Source organism: Homarus americanus, unplaced genomic scaffold, assembly GCF_018991925.1.
Source record: "Homarus americanus isolate GMGI-L3 unplaced genomic scaffold, GMGI_Hamer_2.0 scaffold29116, whole genome shotgun sequence".
Lineage (NCBI taxonomy): Eukaryota > Metazoa > Arthropoda > Malacostraca > Decapoda > Nephropidae > Homarus > Homarus americanus.
In genome coordinates, this window is record NW_024726833.1 from 1 (window position 1) to 11,366 (window position 11,366).

An 11,366-nucleotide genomic window follows, 5' to 3' on the forward strand; every position below is an offset into this window, starting at 1 on the left:
GATATATCCCAATCATATAACTCAAGTAGATGACAGATATTGCCAAGTGTTCAACACTTTTGATCCTGACTGTACCTATGATCCTTTATTGATGACAGGAATATCATAATAATTGACCAAAGTTAAAAGCCCCAAAACTGGACTCTAGCCGTAACCAATCGTTTAATACATCAAATTTATAACACCAGAAATAATTATTGGTCATGTTTATGCTTGACTTTAATTAATTCAGTAAAGTACATAAAGTTACCTACAAGATGAGTATGTTTAGTAAATAATAAAGTACTCTTAGCAACATTCACTTGTAATACTGTACCAGACCTGTGACTGACCCACTCGAGGAATTCATTGACGTAAAGTTAGTGGAAAGTAAAAATATTCATCACAAATCAATAAGTTCTGGGTCAAGTCATTGAAAGAAAACATTTAAAATATATTACCAAAACTATGAACCAAAGATACAGGAAATATTGTAGTTAAGCATCAATAACTATTATGGTTAAACTAAACTCACTTGTGGGTAAGTTTTGTAATGAAAGGTTTTTGGTTTTTATAGTTTAGTTAATATGAACCATAACTTGTACACTTAGGTTAAGTTGCTGTACAGTTACTGATAATATTCCCTAGACACTTGTTCTCAAGGATCATTTGGTGAAAAATTCAAATTAACAAAAATTCTTATTTTTCTATTGAGTTTATAAATTTGGTTCTGTCAAGTGTTAAGGAATTTTGTCTAAAACACTACAGTTCATTTTGTCATTACTATATTTAAAACATTTTTATGGTTAAAAAATTTGAATATTAATTTAACATTTTATTTTGTATAGAAATGTTGTTCTGAACACTGGAGTGCCGTGCTGCCCTAGACTGTGATTACTGGTTACTGCCTTGGACTTCCCTGTACGGCTCTGCTCTGTGCTTGCTGGCTGGCTGCTGCCCTGGACGGCTCTGCTCTGTGCTTGCTTGCTGGCTGCTGCCCTGGACGGCTCTGCTCTGTGCTTGCTTGCTTGCTGGCTGCTGCCCTGGACGGCTCTGCTCTGTGCTTGCTGGCTGCTGCCCTGGACGGCTCTGCTGTGTGTGTGCTGCTGTCCTAGACAGCTCTGCTCTGTGTGTGCTGCTGCCCTGGACTACCGCTCCCCTGGACGGCTCTGCTCTGTGCATGCTGCTGTCCTAGACGGCTCTGCTCTGTGTGTGCTGCTGCCCTGGACTACCGCTCCCCTGGACTGCTCTGTGCTTGCTGCCCTGGCCTGCAAATTTATAGAGCCATTAAGTTTCCATTAATAAATGTCTAAATGTCATTACGTCTTTATTAACTTTTTCAAGCATTTACAATATTTTCAACTTTTACAGAAAATTGACTAAGTTCAGCTTCAGATTTTGAAGCAAAATAATTTAATGAAATACTTGAAAAAAATATCTTAATTCATTATATACAAATATAATATACAAATGAAAAATAAACAATATATAAATAATATATATATACTGTATATATAAATAAAAAAATATAAAATATAAAAAAATATATATAAATAAAATATATAAATAAAAAATATATAAATAAATAAAATATAATTAAATAAAAAAATATAAAATAAAATATATATTAATAAAAAATATATATAAATAAAATATATAAATAAAAATATATAAATAAAATATATAAAATAAAAAAAATAACTAAAATAACCTAAAAACCTGAAAAAAAATAGCTAAAAATATGAAAAAATAGCTAAAAATATGAAAAAATAGCTAAAAATATGAAAAAATTGGCATTTTTTTTATGAAAAAATGGCTAAAAATTGCAAAATTTGAGCAAAAAAATTTCCCTTTTTTTACCCTTAAGTGTTTTTTGAGTTTGCCATTGCCAGGACTAACGTTGAAAAAATTTGGTAAAAGATAATCGGAAGCGTCTCCGGAGGAAGGCCTTCAAATTATCATTCACCAATAATATAAAAAAATACAAGCATAATGGATTACCTGGCCGTGGGAAGAGTAACTCAGTAGGGGCCCAGTGAGTTACTCTCCCCACGTCCAGGTAGTCCGTTATGCCTTATAATACACAGATGCCAAGCTGGAGCTCGTAAGAATGGCACAAATGTTTTACCTCTAAAGCCACACAAAAATTTATTACTCAAAATATGCCCAGGAATAATTTTGGCCATTTTTGGACTTAGAATATTTTTAAACAATGAATTTTTGGACTTAGAATAAATTTTGGACTTAGAATACTTTAAACGATGAATTTTTGGACTTAGAATATTTTAAATGATGAATTTTTAGACTTAAATATTTTAAATGATGAATTTTTGGACTTAGAATATTTTTAACGATGAATTTTTGGACTTTCATTGAATAACTGAGTGGTTCAAAAAGTTGCCTTGGCTGTCATATACAATATTATATTTATAATTATTGTGCAAATATAAATAGTTATAAAATGTACTTACAATATTAAAGTAAATAATACAGTAATAAATAATGAGAGGTGAGATCGTAGATGATATTCCATAAGTGTAACGGCCACACTGGTAAATGAAGTAAAAACCCTCATTGGAGAAATATAAGATGAAATTTTGGAGCTGATTTGACTATAGTGCATTTTTTATCAGATGAGAAGAGATGCCCCGCCCCCTCCTCAAGAGTTACACCTGATTGGCTGTTGCAAATCTGTCCGATTTCCTCCTGAAGTAATGATGTATTTCTAAACGAGTTTATTCATAATAACCATTTCTGACTAGAAAGACATTTAGCTTAATTATTTAAAGATTCATACATTAATTATATCAAACATAAACATGTAGGAAGTTTATCAGAAATATTATACAAGAATTAACTGTTAAACTCTGGTGGCAAATTGACGCTCTCGGAGGACGCATTTAATATATACTTATTTTTACCCACAATAATACACAAATTACGTATCTCTTCTCAGCTGGGATAAAACACACTATAGGTCCCTCTTCTGCCAACTAACGCAACAAAACAAGGGAGAAATACATAGAACAAAGGAAAAGTCTCCTGAGTTAGGTAGGTTGGGGATTAATCTTCTTGATGAGAGCAGTGGACCCCAGACCTGATCCTCAATACTATTACACTTTCTGAATATCATCCACATATTATCAGTTCACCTCACAATGTGCAGTAAGTCTTACAGTTATTTATTACTGTATTATTTACTTTATAATTACTGTTTGTGCACTTAAAAAATATTTGTTTGCACAGTAATTATAAATAAGATTATTTTGTGTGGCAGTCAAGGCATGGTAACTGAGTATGTTTGTTGGTTGGAATAATGAGGAACAATCTGAACAGAAAACGAACAAATAATTGAACAAAAAGATTGAGAAAGTGTGGAATAATGTCAAAATATTCGGAACTCGGTTAATTTGTATTTTCAGGAATTCGGTGGACCACAAACGGCACTATACTCTCATTAATTTGACAAAAGAGACTCTGCGTCACTCAAATTACCGAAAATACGAATTAACCGAGTTCCGAATATTTTGATATTACTCGACAATTCCTAAATTTTTTGTGTTCAATTACTGTATTCATTTGTTTTCTGTTCAGATTGTTCCTCATCATTCCAACCAACAAACATACTCAGGTACTATAGTAGCACCGACATTTCTTTACAACCTATCGTCATGTCATTCTTTAGCTACCTGTAACTCCCCTCCCCTCCACATTCATTTGTGTATCTCTTGACCCAGTTAGTTTCCTCCTTTCTCTCCTGAACCATCTCAGTTTAGCCTCCAGGTACTGTACTTCTCTCTGTTGCCAACCATCTTCCACATCTCACACAATCTTCTTTTCTCTTTTTATCTCTCTTTCCACTTCATCATTCCCGCCATCAACCACACTCAACGGAACATCTTTTATTATGGCCCAGCGTCTTGGTACACTGCCCCTCACTGGCTGCTTCCTAGCCTCTCAACTCATAAGAAAATGCTTCTTTTACATTCAGTTCCTTCACAATTCCCACACTTTCCTTCTTGGAACATCCACCTTCTTCCTCTCCCTCCATCTTTAAGTAACACACACAAGCAACCTGTTCTAATTTCCTGACCAAAATGTAGCCAATCTGGGTTTCTGTGCCACCTGCCTTAGGCCTACATGGTCAGCCTACTTGCCCTATTCTTAAACACATGTTACATACCATCCCCAAACTCAAGTGTTCTTTCACCTTCAGTATTCCTTATTCCAAAGCCTTTCCCACCACGCACACCTTCATAACCCAGCGCGACAAATTTGGACAATAAAAATAGTTTGTTTTAACGGAGATCACTACACAATAAACTTTATCTCCAAAAACAACATTAACTGCCATGACTATAACAGAATAATTGCCGCTCAAGTCACTCGACAGATTTTACGGCAACATTAAATGACACCGAACTAATGAGATAGAATTCCTAAACGAACAATAAAATGTATTTATGGTTTAGTTTAACCTAAATGGTAAATATATGTAAAGTACCTGAACGGTTCAACAGTCTCACTAAATCACACTAATTCTAAAGTCCTTAAAAACAATTTTGTTCTTTAATTTCAAATCATATTGTGATGGAATTCTAAGTCCAGGTAAAATTAAAATATAAATTTAGCCAAATTATACCTGGATAAACAGTGAGAAATAAAGGTGTTCTGGTTTATAATTAAAATAAGACAAATTGTCAATCTTCCAAAGCCACAGCTAAACACCTCAGTTTAATATTGACCTCCACCTCACACTACAACAGAGTAACACCTGTGATGAAACAACATTATCAGGGAAAAGATCAAAATATTTACATACACTAGACTACTTTAGATAGATAGATATATAATTATTATGTAAACTTATCACATAAGTTTACAATTGGTTCAACCTGCATATAGACAATGTAGGTATACAGTTCAGCATGTATATAGCCAATACAGGTATACAGTTCACCATGTATATAGACAATACTGTATAGGTATACAGTTCAGTATATTGTATTAGCCTCTCACATTAATATTATATAAATATGAGCTAAGGACATATATTCATTATATACATTCTATCACCCAGACTATTGAGCATACAGCTACATAAACATGTGTTCTGTCACACCTCCTAGGGTGCACAGCCCATAAACATTTCTTCTGTCACACCTCCTAGGGTGCACAGCCCATAAACATTTGTTCTGTCACACCTCCTAGGGTGTACAGCCCATAAACATTTGATCTGTCACACCTCCTAGGGTGTACAGCCCATAAACATTTGTTCTGTCACACCTCCTAGGGTGTACAGCCCATAAACATTTGTTCTGTCACACCTCCTAGGGTGTACAGCCCATAAACATTTGTTCTGTCACACCTCCTAGGGTGTACAGCCCATAAACATTTGTTCTGTCACACCCTAGGGTGTACAGCCCATAAACATTTGATCTGTCACACCTCCTAGGGTGTACAGCCCATAAACATTTGTTCTGTCACACCTCCTAGGGTGTACAGCCCATAAACATTTGTTCTGTAACACATTTTGTCACACTTCTAGGGTGTACAGCCCATAAACATTTGTTCTTGTGCACAGCCCATAAACATTGTTCTAGGGTGCACAGCCCATAAACATTTCTTCTGTCACACCTCCTAGGGTGCACAGCCCATAAACATTTGTTCTGTCACACCTCCTAGGGTGTACAGCCCATAAACATTTGATCTGTCACACCTCCTAGGGTGTACAGCCCATAAACATTTGTTCTGTCACACCTCCTAGGGTGTACAGCCCATAAACATTTGTTCTGTCACACTTCTAGGGTGTACAGCCCATAAACATTTGTTCTGTCACACCTCCTAGGGTGTACAGCCCATTAAACTGCAGACTCAACCCTCAGTGTGTGGTAGGTTGTTTAATTAATGACCTGTTGAAGTGTGATTACTGTCCAGTCACTTGACTCAAGAGAGTTCAGCCCAGTTCACAGCCCGACACGATGCCCTAAAGTCGGGTGTCGTGAGACCAGCTCTCCGGGCTGTACCTCGCTCTAAATATATCAGCTAATAACAAGCCAATAGCTAATGCTCATTAGTCTATCGATACCAAATAATTGTACAGACATTACTACCCAATATAACTATTAAATCAGCATGTGTGTTTACATTAAATCAAGGAACAACGAGTGAAGAGAACCATACCTGTGTGTCTTGCTTAACTTACAAGCTAAGATAATTACAAGTACAACCCAGGACAGCTGTGACGATTTAAACGATCTACGACTGTATCAAAGGTGACATGACGTGAGATGACCCTATATCTCACTCAGCTGTATCAAAGGTGACATGACGTGAGAAGACCATATATCTCACTCAGCTGTATCAAAGGTGACATGACACGAGATGACCCTATATCTCACTCAGCTGCATCAAAGGTGACATGACACGAGATGACCCTATATCTCACTCAGCTGTATCAAAGGTGACATGACGTGAGAAGACCATATATCTCACTCAGCTGCATCAAAGGTACCAGCTAACTAAATTCCTACACTCTGCTCAGGCAAGTGTTAACAAGTGAGATAGTTGGTATCTTACTACAGCTAAAACAATATAGACAACCCAGGTATAGTTCACCATGTATATAGAGACAACATTAAGGTATACAGTTTAGTATATATTGTGGAAAATGTATAATTCCCATGTAATAATTAAGAATTGTAACAAACCTGGTAACAATCTGCCCAGTGGAGCCTTTGAAGCAACTATCCTCATTTACTCAGTGAGCATTATAGAGGAACAGTCGTCAGTGTTCCTGACCTGCATCTGATAATGGCTGAACCACATCATCAAGGTCAAAAGTAAGTCATAAAAAATGGCTTTGTTATAAACCATCAAGTGCCGTTGATGACGTCTGTGTTGTGACCTTCTGAATCCTGCCAAGTTAACCTTTTAAGGAAGGTCTTCACTCCCTGCAGTAGTTTGTAACAGGTGGTCAGACCTGCACAGTACCACACCACCGACTTAACACCAAAACATTTATCATTGTCACCTCAGAGATCCACTACATCCTAACACAATAATAATTCTTGGCTTTTACACAATAAAGGCCAGAGGAGAGATGGAGTGGCAAGAGAAGGCCGCCTTACAGTTGTGTGTGATCAAGACTCATTCATCAGTGGCATAAATGTTGAAGCTCACTATGGCCGAGTCAACATTAAATTATGATTCACATTTGTATAAGTTATCGTAGCGACATCATAACTACCGGTAATGAGCCGTTTGGGCAGTTGGTCTGTTAATACTGTACAGTATGGGAGGAAACTGTAGTATTGTACCTGCAGAAAACCTGCCATGTTTGGGAGTGAGGGTAACATCTGTCCCCAAAACGAGCAGTTTTAATGAAAAAGCTGTGAATTCTAGAATTTTATTCTTTGCCTTTTTTATATCATAAAATGTAGATTTTCCAATGTCGTATGTTTCCATTAGAACAGTATTGCTCACACCACATTCTAGTTTCTTAATTATTTCAAGTTTGTCACTCAATTTCAACGAGTTATTCTTTCTCTTCACACAACGAAGTTTATCACCTATAGGAGCCATTATCATGGGCTTGTACAGTACTCTGTAAATGGAAAGAGTAAGACTCAAAATAATGTTATGTTACACCGGTATTCTATTCATACTGTGCTTGATATAATGCATTCACGGAAATGTAATATTTTTGCTGAAATGGCGTACGTATTACAGAGGAAAGTTGGATAAAATCGTGACGAAAACAATGACTTAATCTTTCTTTCGTTCAAAAGATGTTACCGTAATCCCTTTTCGAATGGTTTTCAGTTAAAAAACTGTTGTATTACAATAATATTCTATCCTAATTGACTTGAATAAATACTACGATACCATATTTCTGAATATTTTCATTAAAATCCATCAAAATCGTTTTCCTTGTCATCGTCTGCAGCACCAAACAGCTTCTCCCGGTCCTCTCCTTGAACGGGGCTAGAGGGTACGTGTTTTTCGAATTGTTTTCAGTTAAAAAACTATTACATCACACGTATATTTTACTTAAACTGCGCCCGAATGAATATATTCTTGGAAATAAATAGTTTTGCTGAAACGTGATGTATTTCAATGTAAAATAGGATAAAAATACATGACGAAAACAAAAGACTTTTCCTAAGCTTCCGATGTTCTTAAGATGTTACTCGTTTTTTTAATAGTTTTCGGATGAAATTCTGTTATATTACAATGATATTCTATTCATACTGTGCTTGATATAATACATTCACGAAATGTAATATTTTTGCTAAAATTACGTACAGATTACAGTGGAAAGTGGGATAAAATCGTGACGAAAACAATGACTTTCGCTTTCTTTCCTTCAAAAGATGTTACCGAAATCGCTTTTCGAATGGTTTAGTTAAAAAACTGTTGTATTACAATAATATTCCTTCCTAATTGAATTGAATAAATATTTGAATGGAAATATACAATATTTTTGTTGAAACTACCCGCGTTTCAGTGTAAAGTGTCGTAATAATAAATGGTAAACAATTTGCCTTCGGCACTTGTGTTTCAGGCACGGCGAGCCTCAGTTTATAGGACATAGAGTGTTTTTACTGAAGGTTTTGCTGTTCCATTACCCTCAAAAACGTGGGTCAAACTATAAACGAGGAATATCATAAATTAACGATTTCTTGATCAAAAAATCAGGGTCGACCTATAAACGGTATGTTGTCACAGTTTGATTGCTCATTTTAAATTGGCGACCACGTGGTCGCTTGTTGTCGCTGTGCAGCTGTGGCGCTCACGCATGCGCACATATACACAAAAGCCTGCTAAAAAAATCAGGATTCTCGGGTGGTCCGGATTTCTGGCATCCGGATTTTTGGACTTTTACTGTAATATAATTTGCATTGCTGAAATCCTTGCAAGAGAGAGATTAATTTGAATATAAGCGTCATATATTTTGCTCAAGATATAAAAAATGTAGTACATTAGTGTACAATACTGTAGTACATTTTATAAAAAGTTTTTCAACTGCATTTTTGGGTAGATTTACATAAATTTCTTAATTTATTTTGATCCATTTACATTCTGAGTAACATCTTTTGAACGAAAGAGAGCCAAAGTCATTGTTTTCGTCACGATTATCCCTCTTTCCACTGTAATACGTACGTCATTTCAGCAAAAATATTACATTTCCGTGAATGTAGTATATCAAGCACAGTATGAATAGAATATCATTGTAATATAACAGTATTTTAACAGAAAACTATTAAAAAAACGAGTAACATTTCTTGAACATCGGAAGGTTAGGTAAAGTCTTTTGTTTTCGTCATATATTTTATCCTATTTTACATTAAAATACATCACGTTTCAGCAAAACTACTACAGTATTTACTTCTGAGAATATATTCATTCAGGCGCAGTTTAGGTAAAATAGACATGTGATGTAACATTTTTTAACTGAAAACGATTCAAAAAACACGTACCCTCTAGCCCTGTTCAAGGAGAAGACTGGGAGGAGCTGTTTGGTGTTGAAAACGATGACAAGGAAAATGATTTTGATGGATTTTAATGAAAATATTCAGAAATATGGTATCGTAGCATTTATTCAAGTGAATTAGGATAGAATATTATTGTAATACAACAGTAGTGACAATGTGGAGAAGGTGGAGGGATAGAGGAGGAGTGGTAACTGGCGGGAGCAGGGACGAGTGGAGATGACAGCCAGTACATTACGGGTGTACAGTATTCATTGTTTTTATAGCTCTTTTTGTATTTTAATATTAAATACTGTACATTACGTTTCAACAAAACTACTATTTATTTCTGAGAATATGGAAATGTAATATTTATGCTGAAATGATGTACGTATTACAGTGGAAAGTGGGATAAAATTGTGACGAAAGCAATGACTTTCGCTTTCTTTCGTTCAAAAGATGTTACCGTAATCGCTTCTCAAATGGTTTTCAGTTGTGGGATTATGAGACTAATGATAGGATAGAATATTATTGTAATACAGTATGGTACAAAAGTTTTTTAACTTAAAACCATTCAAAAAGCGATTACAGTAAAATCTTTTGAACAACGAAAGAAAGTGAAAGTCATTGTTTTCGTCATGATTTTATCCCACTTTCCACTGTAATATGTACGTCATTTCAGCCAAAATATTACATTTTCATATTTATTTCTGAAAATATATTCATTCAGTCACAGTTAAGGTAAAATATACTTGTGATATAATATTTTAATGAAAATACGGTATCGTAGTTTTCTTTTGTTTCAAATTTAATTAACAAAGATTGATGTTTCAAATGTAATGAACAAAAATTTATGTACAGTATCTATAAATAAACTTTAAAAAAATGAATACTTTAAGTTTTACATCGTCCTGTGCATACCATACCATGCATTTGGCTACTTTGGGCTTGCTATGATGACGCAAGAGACTGCCCTGGCGACTGTACCGACACTCAGAGCTGGTGGTGCGTTGGTGTGTTGTTTCCATTGTTTACTGGTAGTTACTGGTAAATATTTTTCAACCTAACGAAACTATTACCCTCTTAGAGGTCGACCCCCAATTTTTTGCCAAATAATTTGGTCTTAAAAACTCGAACTACACACAGGTATACATTATACGGTAAATAAGGACATGGGGGGGGGCCAGGGTTTTTTTAGGGGGGGGGGGGGGCAAAAGTACACGGATTTTTAACATTCACAGGTATCTCTCTTACCTAACACCCCCGCGTATGTTAAGGGCCGACTGTATGTATGCATGCATAAAACAAGTAGAGTATTATTAAACATGATGGTTCATGTGTTATAACAGGAACAGGTACTGCAGTAAGAGGTGTAGTATTACCTGGGCCTCGGCCATATCCTGCCAAACACTGTGCCTTTAACCTCCCCGAACCTCTTCGTTTTGATGATATAATCAAAGATAGTCGTTCTTTCCTCGTGGGAGTAGTATACATCTTTTCTGTAAAAGAAAACTTATGATAATATACTTTCTTTAATATTTTTTCACACAACTAAAAGGAATATCCTTCCTTCTTTAGGCATTTGCCTCCAGGTGTAATGTTAACCTACATCTATTGAGGATAAAATCTTTCACCTACAAATTGACAATAACACATTTGCTGTAATCAGACATATCTAGTTGCCTCAACCCAAACAATAACTGCATTTTTTCTCCCAAATTTTCTTCTTATTGTGGACTAATACTGTAAAACAAGTTAATGATCACCAAAAACAGCACTCGTCTTACACCCCCCCTCATAAACCCCCCAAAAATAAAATAATAATAAAAAACTCATTTGCCTATCAGTATTTATCTTTCCGTCCCTATTATTAGCCAGAGATTTATAATATTGTTAAGTATAATAGTGTGAAAT

At 35.3% G+C, this 11,366-nt stretch overlaps 1 long non-coding RNA gene across 1 annotated transcript; it reads right to left on the reverse strand.

The window, feature by feature from the left end:
- Window positions 1–801: 801 nt before the first annotated feature.
- LOC121865715 lies at window positions 802–10,963 on the reverse strand. The gene is made up of 2 exons (XR_006088798.1): window positions 10,835–10,963; window positions 802–1,247 (listed from the first exon to the last, which is right to left on the reverse strand). It is a non-coding gene; the product is annotated as an uncharacterized LOC121865715 (long non-coding RNA).
- Between the last annotated feature and the right edge of the window lie 403 nt (window positions 10,964–11,366).